This window comes from Leucopleurus acutus (genome assembly GCF_964270905.1).
Source record: "Leucopleurus acutus genome assembly, chromosome: 15".
Classification (NCBI taxonomy): domain Eukaryota; kingdom Metazoa; phylum Chordata; class Mammalia; order Artiodactyla; family Delphinidae; genus Leucopleurus; species Leucopleurus acutus.
Genome location: NC_139157.1, coordinates 75,947,872 through 75,961,470, shown reverse-complemented (window position 1 = coordinate 75,961,470; position 13,599 = coordinate 75,947,872). Strand labels below are relative to the sequence as shown.

General features: G+C 37.7%; 1 long non-coding RNA gene across 1 annotated transcript in view; it reads right to left on the bottom strand.

Annotated features, from left to right (window-relative positions):
• Positions 1 to 1,772: 1,772 nt before the first annotated feature.
• LOC309972442 overlaps positions 1,773 to 13,599 on the bottom strand; it is a 197,517-nt gene continuing 185,690 nt past the window's right edge. Inside the window, exon 4 of the long non-coding RNA XR_014326802.1 lies at positions 1,773 to 1,842. This is a non-coding gene — a long non-coding RNA (uncharacterized lncRNA). The remainder of the gene's footprint in view (positions 1,843 to 13,599) is intronic.

The following is a 13,599-nucleotide window of genomic DNA, read 5'->3' as shown; positions in this document are numbered from 1 at the left end:
TTCCTTTAACTCAGTGAGAGGACCAGCCATCCTCTCTCGCAGGCAATGTGAAAATGGCTCAAAACCAGTTAATTGGGTACTTATTTGTACCTTTTGGTGATTCAGAAAATATTTCAGGAAATTTTCAAAAATACTTAAATTATAACAATATGATGTTAAAATGAATATTATTGTGACCTACAGATTTACCATGATTGGGCCATAGTTTACTGCTTTTCCATAAACCAGTTGCAAACAAGGAATCCCTGTCACTTAACAAGAGTCGCAATATCCCCTGGATAAAACAAATCAATTTCTTAAGAGAATTACAACTATTCTTTAAACTAGGATCAGGCAGAATTTTATCCTGAGGCTGTGTAAAGAGAACTCTTTGTGATTTAATCAACAGCATTCTCACAATTCAGCACATTTCTTAGGGATCTTTTTTATAACACTGTCAATAAAGCTGATGTTACCACACCTAAACATAATTTAGTAACAACAATTCTTTATGTATATGTGCAGGGGGGAGGTATGGTGTAATTCAGTGCTAATTAGGTATCCATCTCTTGGCTGACCTTGAAGATGGTTGAATTCCCAGTACCTAAGCCATTGCCCTGAACATAACAGGTAACAACAAATCTTTGTTCAAGGTGATAATTTTGTTATCATGTTTAATACATGTTCCCATGATAACATGTATTGTAAAATGCATAGGAATGGTTCTCCTGCTTATACAGGGCTTACCCTAGCATCTCGTTATAGTGACAAATTCAAAAATGCTGCCCTCATTCCTACACCCATGGTAATGCAGCAAAATGATGTCTTCTAACCCAGGCACGGTCAGAAAGATTGCTCCTCAAGCTCAGCCAGCCCATATTTCATAATATCCATCCCAAAAGCACAAAGTTGGTCTTTCAAATATCTCTTTAACATGTCTATAGAATTACCCACAAGGCTTAGTGCTGCCCACTGCTAACAGATATAGTAGTCCTGTGGAGTAGGAAGTTACCCATAAAGAAATTAAGATTCAGGATGGTTGAGCCCATTGATCCAGTTTATTGAGTCTAGCAAGTGGCAGCTGGGAATTGAACTCTGGTCTGTCTGACTTCACATTTCATAATTTTAACCACTACCATGTCCTAAGAGAGTTCCTGTAGGGCTTGAACTATATGTTTCCTTCCAAAGAAAGAGCAGGAAAGGGCAGCAAAGACAGAAGGAGCCATAACAACCTCACAGTCAATTATTCTGGAAATTCAGATATTTTAAATCTGCTCTGATGCTCTCAGGTCTCAAATCTTATCTCTGCTGTCTTGTGGGCTGGCCTTTCTCAATGCCAACCTTTGTTTTTGTCTGATGTACCTTTTGACTTCCTTTCATTTGTTTTGTGCGCTCTCAAGTGGTATTTAAGTTGACAGCCAGGTCCTCAGTCTTCTCAAGGGATTATAGGCGTCAAACTACTTTCATCTTTGTCTGTGCATTTCTTTAAGTGACAAAGGATCAAGAAGGCTCTCCATCCTCCTCTCTCCCCTGTAGTCCCCTGGCATTCTCAGTGAAATGTTAGTTGGAAAACTGCACTCCTACAGTAGTGGTGAGATAATTGAAATTCAGCGCAGCAGGGAGGAAATCAGTTCTGGAGGCCTATTATTTTGCAGATTCTTTGTTAGGATTTTGACCCTAGGTCTGTGCTAGCCAAGATGAGGAGAGTTAGAAGAGGGGAACACAGTCCCCTAGAATGTTTTGAATTGAGATAATCACACCCCAAATCCTTAGGCCTGAGATGGCCTGCTTACCTTGCATACATCCCTCTGGGTTGCTGTTCTCTAGATGTTCTTTTTGACGTCAAGTCCTTCTGCAAAACACCTTTAGCAAACAGCATTTGAGGGTTAGATACCTAGTATTCATATTAATGTGAAAGTGTATCAAATACAGTTTCTTTTTAACTCTAAGCAGGCCGACATAACTGTTTCTTACACGATTTCCTCAGGCATACATGTTACCAGGATGTGTTTGTCAGTGAAGTCAATCTAACCTTTTTTCATGGGAAATCTGGCTTTAAAAGAATGTTCTCTTCTAACAAGCATAAGACTGACACTAGCCAGAAAGAGAAAGTGTAATTTTAAAGTCTAATTTTCTGATGCATTGAATACAGTAGACATAGAAAGGAGCCCAAACTCACAATGTTATAAGATTTTGAAGAATATGAAAGGTAAAAGGACATTGTTAATCTTCTTTGTATCTGTATATGATAGCCCTGGGACAGTGAAAGAATCATAAAAAGAAAGGAAATGGGGAAAAGAGTTCTGCAGTGTAAACTGATAAGCTTGTAAAACGTATGAGGTATAAGTGAAGTATCAGTTCCTTCTTCCCAAATTTAAATTTTTGTTTGTTTGGGTCTTTTTTTTTTTTTGGCTACAGTTAACTTTCATAAAAAGAGTGATAAATGATATGTAATAGAAGGTGGTTTTTAATAAGGGGAAAATACTTGTGTCATCAGTGACAGAAATAAATTTAATATAGAATAATAATGTATTAATAGGTACATATAATGTAATATGTAATGGAGAGGCATTAATATATAAAAAGGCTTTCTGACATTTGTGTTACTTTGTTATTTGCAAAATTAGGAATCAAGAATCTGATAGTCAGATTGCTAAAGTTCCTTGATATTACTCAGGAGGTGCTGAGGCAACCAGGACATTTTGTTTTTTATTTATTTTTTTCACAACTTTTTTGGAGTATAATTGTTTTACAATGTTGTGTTAGTTTCTGCTGTACAACAAAGTGAATCAGCTATATGCATACGCATGTCTCCATATCCCCTCCCTCTTGAGTCTCCCTCCCACCCTCCCTATCCCACCCCTCTAGGTCTTCACAAAGCATTGAGTTGATCTCCCAACCAAGACATTTTAATGCACAATGTTGAACATTCAATTTAAAAATTACCAATAATACCAAGGAACAGGACAACGAGAAAGACCAGATAATAAATATAAATGAATTCAGACAATCCAATTTATCACAGCTGGTAAGACACAGGTAAAAAAAGGAATTAGTGAACTTGAGGACATGTCAATAGAAAATATTTGGACTGAAACACGGAAAGTAATTAATGGAAAATATATACAAGGGAATTAAGGAAAAATGAAACATAGTGAAAAGATCATCAGAAAAAGGTCATACATGTAGTTGGGAGTTCCAGAAGTGATAAAGAGTTTGAAGGAAGAAGCATTATTTGAAGAGACAGTGGATCAGAGTACTTCAAAATGGACAGAAGGAATCAGGCCAGAAATTCAAGAAGGGTTAGGAACCTTAAGCAAGATAAATCAAAAGTAAATCCTACTTAGATGCATCATAGTAAAAATGCTAATTAAAAAAAAAAAAAGATAAAATCTTATAAGCTACCAGATAACAATAAATCAGAGCAAAACCAATACTGATAGCAACAGAAAAAAACAGAAGCTAGTGGACAATAGAATGACACCTCTACCATGCCAAAAAAGACCCAAAAAAACCCCCCAAACCCCCACTGCCAACCTAAAATGCTACACTTTGTGAAACTAACCTTCAAAAAATAAGGTAATCCAAGGTAAAATAGCTAGTGGGAAGCAGCCACATAGCACAGGGAGATCAGCTCGGTACTTTGTGACCACCTAGAGGGGTGGGATAACGAGGGTGGGAGGGAGACGCAAGAGGGAGGAGATATGGGGATATATGTATATGTATAGCTGATTCACTTTGTTATACAGCAGAAACCAACACACCATTGTAAAGCAATTATACGCCAATAAAGATGTTAAAAAAATAAGGTAATCAATAATGAAAGAAACGGAAAGAAGTTAAAGAAACATCAAAAGGAATTTTTTCAGTAGAAAGAAAATAATCTTAAATCACAGAGAATTGCAGGAAAAAAAGAAAGAATACTAGAAAGTGTAAATATGCAGGTAGGTATAAAAGATCATTTACTATGTAAAGACCAATAACAAGCCTTGTAGAATCAAATATATATGTAGAATTAAAATGCATGGCAACTATAACATAAAAGATGAGAGGAGAATAAAAGGACTTTAAAGTTTGAAGTTCCAAGTATTATCATAAAGTGAAAAAATACTAATTTGTATTCAATGTTAATAAGTTAAGGATGAATGTTTTAATCTCAAGGATAACTTTTAAGAGAAAAACCAAAGAACACAGAACTAAAAATTATAAAATAAGAATAAACAGAACAATAAAAAATACTTGAGGAGCAGTGGTTCCAGAGACAGTTAAGAACCGGTATCAGATTCATCCTTCCCCATTAACTGTCATTATAACTGTGTAAAACTATGTATAACAACTCTTTCGGGCCGTGGATGGCAACCAATATGGGACTATGAATTTTGAAAGATAGAAAGCACATAATATGAGTTCATATTCACCTGGGCTATCTCCCTGAGAATATTTCCAAATACGGCCCAGGAAGATAGAGCCCAAGTAGAGAGTGGTGGTATCACTGAATACAAGAAACAGAAATCTGATTTGGGGCTGATCAGGTAGGGTTTGGGGCACAGGATAACGCAAAGAAAGGGTCCTTTGAGAAGAAATCCCAAAATTTCCTTAAAATTATACCTTGTGTCCTTTTCCTCTCCTAAGCTACAGATGTGCAGGGCAAAAGACTTTAATAGACACGTTCACAAAAAAATATATCCAAACAGCCAATATATTATGCATTGGCATCTCATTACTCATCAGGGAAATGAAAATTAAAATCACAAAGCATAATTCCCTGGTGGTCTAGTGGTTAGGACTTCGCCTTCCAATGCAGGGAATGCGGGTGTGATCCCTGGTCAAAGAGCTAAGATCCCACGTGCCTCGAGGCAAAAAACCAAAACATAAAAAAAGAGAAGCAATATTATAACAAATTCAATAAAGACTTTAAAAATGGTCCACATCAAAAAAAACTTAAAAAAAAATTAAAATCACAAGGAAATATCCCACATATTCACCAAGCTAGCTAAAACTTTAAAGACTGATAACACTGACAAAGCAAAGTATTGGTGAGGATTTGGAACACCTGAAGCTCTCATATACCACCAGTGGATGGGTAAATTGGTACAACCATTTTAGAAAGCTACTTGGCAAACATACCCACCATAAGAAATGATCTAAAGGCTTTTCTGCATTGCCATTTGTCAGTCAATGCCTATTTCTAGGATTCTTTAAGGGAATTCATTTAGTTTTACGGTACAAGCAACGTTTCAATAAGAATGAGTTTTCTGCCACACATAATAAAACAAATAAGTTCACCTATTTAAAGGAATGATAAGAAAAGGAAAGAAAAAAGAGAGTCCACTAGTTTAATTTCTCTGAATTAAGAAGGGTAATGGTGAAAAGTGTCATAAAGTCTCAAATCACTAAGTACACAAGTACATATATGACAAGTACAGATATAAGTACAACAGAGATTACCAGATTGCACAAGATAGTTCCATGCTCCAAAGGAACTCAAATTTATTCTCATTTAACTTGAAAAAGAGTGATTCATTAAAAAAAATTTTTTTTTGTTAACATCTTTATTGGACTATAATTGCTTTACATTGGTGTGTTGGTTTCTGCTTTATAACAAAGTGAATCAGCTATACGTATACATATATCCCCACATCCCTTCCCTCTTGCATCTTCCTCCCACCCTCCCTATCCCACTCCTCTAGGTGGTCACAAAGCACAGAGCTGATCTCCCTGTGCTATGCCATTGCTTCCCATTAGCTATCTCTTTTATATTAGTTAGTGTATATATGTCAATGTCACTCTCTCACTTCTTCCCAGCTTACCCTACCCCCTCCACATGTCCTCAAGTCCATTCTCTATATCAGTGACTTTATTCCTGTCCTGTCCCTAGGTTGTTCAGAAACATTTTTTTTTTTACATTCCATATATGTGTGTTAGCATGTGGTATTTGTTTTCCTCTTTCTGACTTACTTCACGCTGTATGACAGTCTCTAGGTCCATCCACCTCACTACAAATAACTTAGTTTCATTTCTTTTTATGGCTGAGTAATATTCCATTGTATGTATGTGCCACATCTTCTTTATCCATTCATCTGTCGATGGACACTTAGGTTGCTTCCATGTCCTGGCTATTGAAAATAGTGTGCAATGAACATTGTGGCACATAACTCTTTTAGAATTATAGATTTCTCAGGGTATATGCCCAGTAGTGGGATTCCTGAGTCATACAGTAGTTCTAGTTTAAGATTTTTAAGGAAGCTCCATACTGTTCTCCATAGCGGCTGTATCAATTTACATTCCCACCAACAGTACAAGAGGGTTCTCTTTTCTCCACACCCTCTCCAGCATTTATTGTTTGTAGATTTTCTGATGGTGGCCATTCTGACTGGTGAAGGTGATATCTCATTGTAGTTTTGATTTGCATTTCTCTAATGATTAGTGATGTTGAGCATTCTTTCATGTGTTTCCCGGCAATCTGTATATCATCTTTGGAGAAATGTCTATTTACCTCTTCTGCCCATTTTTGGATTGGGTTGTTTTTCTTTTGATATTCAGCTGCATGAGCTGATTGTATATTTTAGAGATTAATCCTTTGTCCCTTGCTTCAATCACAAATATTTTCTCCATTCTGAGGGCTGTCTTTTCTTCTTCTTTATTTTTTTATTTGCTGTGCAAAAGCTTTTAGGTTTCATTAGTTGCCATTAGTTTACTTTAGTTTGTATTTCCATTTCTCTAGGAGGTGGGTCAAAAAGGATCTTGCTGTGATTTATGTCACAGAGTGTTCCACCTATGTTTTCCTCTAAGGGTTTGATAGTGTCTGTGCTTACATTTAGGTCTTTAATCCATTTTGAGTTTATTTTTCTGTATGGTGTTAGGGAGTGTTCTAATTTCATTCTTTTACATGTAGCTGTCAAGTTTTCCCAGCACCACTTATTGAAGAGGCTGTCTTTTCTCCATTGTGTATTCTTGCCTCCTTTATCAAAGATAAGGTGACCATATGTGCATGGGTTTATCTCTGGGCTTTCTATCCTGGTCCATTGAACTATATTTCTGTCTTTGTGCCAGTACCATACTGTCTTGATTACTGTAGCTTTGTAGTATAGTCTGAAGTCAGGGAGCATGATTCCTCCAGCACCGTTTTTCTTTCTCAAGATTGTTTGGCTCTTCAGGTCTTTTTGTTTCCATACAAATTGTGGCATTTTTTGTTCTACTTCTGTGAAAAATGCCATTGGTAGTTTGATAGGGATTGCATTGAATCTGTAGATTGCTTTGGGTAGTATAGTCATTTTCACAATGCTGATTCTTCCAATCCAAGAACATGGTCTATCTCTCCAACTGTTTGTATCATCTTTACTTTCTTTCATCAGTGTCTTATAGTTTTCTGCATACAGCTCTTTTGTCTCCTTAGGTAGGTTTTTTTTTTTAATTTAATTAATTTATTTTTTATACAACAGGTTCTTATTAGTCATCCATTTTATACACATCAATGTATACATGTCAATCCCAAAGTCTCAATTAATCATACCACCCCCCACAGCCCAGCCTCTTTACCCCCTTGGTGTCCATACACCATACATCTTTATGACTCTCTATGTACAGTATCATGTCATCTGCAAACAGTGACAGCTCTAATTCTTCTTTTCCGATTTGCATTCCTTTTCTTTCTTTTTCTTCTCTGATTGCTGTGGTTAAAACTTCCAAACTATGTTGAATAATAATGGTGAGAGTAGGCAACTTTGTTCCTGATCTTAGTGGAAACGGTTTCAGTTTTTCACCATTGAGAACAATGTTGGCTGTGGGTTTGTCATATATGGCCTTTATTATGTTGAGGTAAGTTCCCTCTATGCCTACTTTCTGGAGAGTTTTTATCATAAATGGCTGATGAATTTTGTTGAACGCTTTTTCTGCATCTATTGAGATTATCATATGGTTTTTATCCTTCGGTTTGTTAATATGGTGTATCACATTGATTGATTTGTGTATACTGAAGAATCCTTGCATTCCTGGAATAAACGCCACTTGATCATGGTGTATGATCCTTTTAATGTGCTGTTGGATTCTGTTTGCTAGTATTCTGTTGAGGATTTTTGCATCTATGTTCATCAGTGATATTGGCCTGTAGTTTTCTTTGTGACATCCTTGTCTGGTTTTGGTATCAAGGTGATGGTGGCCTCGTAGAAGGAATTTGGGAGTGTTCCTCCCTCTGCTATATTTTGGAAGAGTTTGAGAAGGACAGGTGTTAGCTCTTCCCTAAATGTTTGATAGAATTCACCTGTGAAGCCATCTGGTCCTGGGCTTTTGTTTGTTGGAAGATTTTTAATCACAGTTTCAGTGTCAGTGCTTGATTGTTCTGTTCATATTTTCTATTTCTTCCTGGTTCGGGCTTGGAAGGTCCTGCTTTTCTATGAATTTGTCCATTTCTTCCAGGTTGTCCATTTTATTTGCATATAGTTGCTTTTAGTAATCTCTCATTATCCTTTGTATTTCTGCAGTGTCAGTTGTTATTTCTCCTTTTTCATTTCTAATTCTATTGATTTGAGTCTTCTCCCTTTTTTTCTTGATAAGTCTGGCTAACGGTTTATCAATTTTGTTTATCTTCTCAAAGCACCACTTTTTAGTTTTATTGATCTTTGCTATTTTTCATTCTTTGGGTTTTCATTTATTTCTGATATGATCTTTATGATTTCTTTCCTTCTGCTAACTTTTGGGGTTTTTTTGTTCTTCTTTCTCTAATTGCTTTAGGTGTAAGGTTAAGTTGTTTAATTGAGATGTTTCTTGTTTCTTGAGTTAGGATTGTATTGCTATAAACTTCCCTCTTAGAATTGCTTTTGCTGCATCCCATTGGTTTTCAGTCATCATGTTTTTATTGTCATTTGTTTCTATGTATTTTTTTATTTCACCTTTGATTTCTTCAGTGATCTCTTGGTTATTTAGTAGTGTACCTTTTAGCCTCCATGTGTTTCTATTTCTTACAATTTTTTTTCTTGTATTTGATATCTAGTCTCATAGTGTTGCCATCAGAAAAGATACTTGATATGAGTTCAATTTTCTTAAATTTACCAAGGCTTGTTTTGTGATCCAAGATATGATCTATCCTGGATAATGTTCCATGAGTACTTGAGAAGAAAGTGGATTCTATTGTTTTTGGATGAAATGTCTGATAAGTATCAATTAAGTCCATCTTGTGTAATGTATCATTTAAAGCTTCTGTTTCCTTATTTATTTTCATTTTGGTTGATATGTCCATTGGTGAAAGTGGGGTGTTAATGTCCCCTACTATTATTGTGTTACTGTCAATTTCCCCTTTTACGGCTGTTAGCATTTGCATTATGTATTGAGGTAATCCTATGTTGGGTGCATAAATATTTACAGTTGTTATATCTTTTTCTTCGATTGACTCCTTGATCATCCTGTAGTGTCCTTCTGTGTCTCTTGTAATAGTCTTTATTTTAAAGTCCATTTTGTCTGATATGAGAATTGCTACTCCAGTTTTCTTTGGATTTCTATTTGCATGGAATATCTTTTTCCATCCTCTCACTTGCAGGGTGTATGTGTCCCTAGGTCTGAATTGGGTCTCTTGTAGACAGCATATATATGGGTCTTGTATTTGTATCCATTCAGGCAGTCTATGTCTTTTGGTTGGAGCATTTAATGCATTTTCATTTAAGGTAGTTATAGATATGTATGTTCCTATTCCCATTTTCTTATTTGTTTTGGGTTGGTTATTGTAGCTCTTTTCCTTCTCTTATGTTTCCGGCCTAGAGAAGTTCCTTTAGCATTTGTTGTAAAGCTGGTTTGGTGGTGTTGAATTCTCTTAGCTTTTGCTTGTCTGTAAAGGTATTAGTTCCTCCGTCGAATCTGAATGAGATCCTTGCTGGGTAATCTTGGTTGTAGGTTTTTCTGTTTCATCACTTTAAATATGTCCTACCACTCCCTTCTGGCTTGCAGAGTTTCTGCTGAAAGATAAGCTGTTAACCTTATGGAGAGTCCCTTGTATGTTATTTGTTGCTTTTCCCTTGCTGCTTTTAGTATTTTTCTTTGTATTTAATTTTTGATAGATTGATTAATATGTGTCTTGGAGTGTTTCTCCTTGGATTTATCTTGTATGGGTCTCTCTGCACTTCCTGGACTTGACTATTTCCTTTCCCATATTAGGGAAGTTTTCAACTATAATCTCTTCAAATATTTTCTCAGTCCTTTTCTTTTTCTCTTCTTTTTCTGGGACCCCTGTAATTCAAATGTTGGTGCCTTTAATGTTGTCCCAGAGGTCTGTGAGACTGTCCTGAATTCTTCTCATTCTTTTTTCTTTATTCTGCTCTGCAGTAGTTATTTCCACTATTTCATATTCCAGGTCACTTATCCATTCTTCTGCCCCAGTTATTCTGCTATTGATTCCTTCTAGAGAATTTTTAATTTCATTTATTGTGTTGTTCATCACTATTTGTTTGCTCTTTAGTTCTTCTAGTTCCTTGTTAAACGTTTCTTGTATTTTCTCCGTTCTATTTTCAAGATTTTGGATCATCTTTATTATCATTATTATGAATTCTTTTTCAGGTAGTCTGCCTATTTCCTCTTCATTTGTTTGGTCTGGTGGGTTTTTACCTTGCTCATTCATCTGCTGTGTATTTCTCTGTCTTCTCATTTTGCTTAACTTACTGTGTTTGGGGTCTCACTTTCCCAGGCTGCAGATTTGTTGTTCCCTTTATTTTTGGTGTCTGCCCCAGTGGGTAAATTTGGTTCAGTGGGTTGTGTAGGCCTCCTGGTGGAGGGGACTGGTGTCTGTGTTTTGGTGGATGAGGCTGGTTTTTGTCTTTCTAGTGGGCAGGACTGAGTCCAGTGGTGTGTTTTGGGGTGTCTGTGAACTTATTATAATTTTAGGCAGCCTCTCTGCTAATGGGTGTGGTTGTGTTCTTTTCTTGCTAGCTGTTTGGCATGGGATGTCCAGCACTGGAGCTTACTGGTCGTTGAGTGGAACTAGGTCTTAGCGTTGGGATGGAGATCTCTGGGAGAGCTCTCACTGATTGATATCTGTGGGGCCAGAATGTCTCTGGTGGTCCACTGTCCTGAACTCGGCTCTCCCACCTCTGAGGCTCAGGCCTGACACCCGGCTGGTGCACCAAGACCCTGTCAGCCACACAGCTCAGTAGCAAAGGAGAAAAAGAAAAAGAAAAAGAATAAAATAAAATAAAATAAAAGTTATTAAAATTAAAACTTAAAAAATAATATTCAAATAAAAAAGTAATTTAAAAAAGTAGAGAGCAACCAAACCAATAAACAATTCCACCAATGATAACAAGTGCTAAAAACTAAAATAAACATATAAATCAGAAACTAGTTAGTCACATACAGCAAACCCCATGTCTACAGTTGCTCCCAAAGTCCACTGCCTCAATTTAGGGATTATTCGTTTTCTATTCAGGTATTCCAGAGATGCAGTGTAGATCAAGTTGACTGTGGAGATTTAATCCACTGTTTCTGAGGCTGCACAGAAAAATTTTCCTTTCTCTTCTTTTTTCTGCACAGTTCCTGGGGTTCAGCTTTGGATGTGGCCCTGCCTCTGTGTGTAGGTTTCCCTCCTGCATCTGTTCTTCACTCAGACAGGATGGGATTAAAGGAGCGGCTGCTTAGGGGGCTCTCGCTCACTCAGGCTGCAGGGAGGGAGCAGGATGGAATGTGGGGCGAGCCTGCGGCGGCAGAGGCCAGTGTGACCTTGCAACAGCCTGAGTTGCGCCATGTGTTCTCCTGGAGAATTTGTCCCTGGATCACGGGACCCTGGTGGCGGCGGGCTGCACAGGCTCCCAGGAGGGGCAGTGTAGAGAGTGACCTGTGCTCGCACACAGGCTTCTTGGTGGCTGCAGATGCAGCCTTAGTGTTTCATGCCTATCTCTGTGGTCCGCACTGATAGCTGTAGCTTGCGCCTATCTCTGGAGCTTGTTTAGGCAGTGCTCTGACTCCCCTCTCCTCGCGCACCCCAAAACAATGTTCTCTTGTCTCTTAGGCAGGTACAGACTTTTTCCCGGACTCCCTCCTGGCTAGCTGTGGCGCACTAGCCCCCTTCAGGCTATGTTCACGCAGCCAACCCCAGTCCTCTCCCTGGGGTCTGACCTCCAAAGCCCTAGCCTCAGCTCCCAGCCCCCACCCGCCCCGGTGGGTGAGCAGACAAGTCTCTCAGGCTAGTCAGTGCTGGTCGGCACCAATCCTCTGTGCAGGAATCTCTCCACTTTGCCCTCTGCACCTCTGTTGCTGCGCTCTTCTCTGTGGCTCCGAAGCTTACCCCCACCCCCCATCTCCACCAGTGAAGGGGCTTCCTAGTGTGTGGAAACCTTTCCTCCTTCACGGCTCCCTCCCACTGGTGCAGGTCCCATCCCTATTCTTTTGTCTCTGTTTATTCTTTTTTCTTTTGCCCTACCCAGGTATGTGGGGAGTTTCTTTCCTTTTGGGAAGTCTGAGGTCTTCTGTCAGCATTCAGTAGGTGTTCTTAGGGGTTGTTCCACAAGTAGATGTATTTTTGATGTATTTGTAGGGAGGAAGGTGATCTCCATGTCTTACTCCTCCGCCATCTTGAAGGTCCCAGCTTATTCATTTTAAACAAGTATGCAATGCAATGGATTCAAGTTTTGTGTTTTTGATCAAAATTACAGCAACCTAAGATTCCGTAGATTACTCAAGAGGAAGACAGAGACATTTATTAGTGCCATAATCTCCTAGATGATTCTAAGACTTCATTTATTTTTAGGTCAACTATATAAAATGAATGGTGCAGAGTCCCTCCCCAAACCCCACCGATGGTAGCTTTTTCCAATTTTCTGCTTTAGTAGTACAGCCTTTCTAAACAGTAATATAATTTTCAATTGTTTTACTACAAGTATGATTTAACTGAACACACTGATTGTTTTTGCAATTTTTTAATGTCTTTAAGATACATATTTGTGTTCTCAAGAAACAGAATTCTTATATTTGCATATTTTACTGTTTTTGAAATTAAAAAAAGAAAACTTTGGCCATTGCAAACATTATAGCCAAGCATCTTAATAGAGCCCCCAAAATGCAAATATCATTGAGGTATATCACTTCCCAAAGAAAAATGTAGAAAATGGGCTCCAGACCCTTCATGATTTTCAAACATAACACTAAAGTTATGAGATTAAAACAAATTTTATTCCAAGAATAAAAGGTATTATTTACAAAGTTTTGGTGATAACATGAAACATATCTAAACCCGCAATGGAAATCAGTTGTCATTTTACAAGAGGATTTTTGTGTATGAGAAAAGAAGAGGCTAATGTAGTTGTGCTAAAGGATGGACACTGGGCAATTCATTAATTTCCGACTTGACCTAAATGATGTAGACTTACAGCAATATAGAGGGAAGAAAACTTGTGCCCGGCTTCCAGTAAACCCTACCATCTGGGAAAAGTATTCTAAACATTTCCTGCCATCCTTTGTCCCTAAGCTTAAGCTCATTCCCTCTAGGGTAGAAGCAAAGAATATTTTTTTTAGCTCAACATTGTACAGTTTTTATTAAAAGAGAATCACAGGCTGAACAGTCAATTTTTCATATAGCAGGTTTACCATTGTGTCTCTGAGGACTTTTCAGTGGGATAGAGGAAAAAATGAGAATTGCTCTAAATT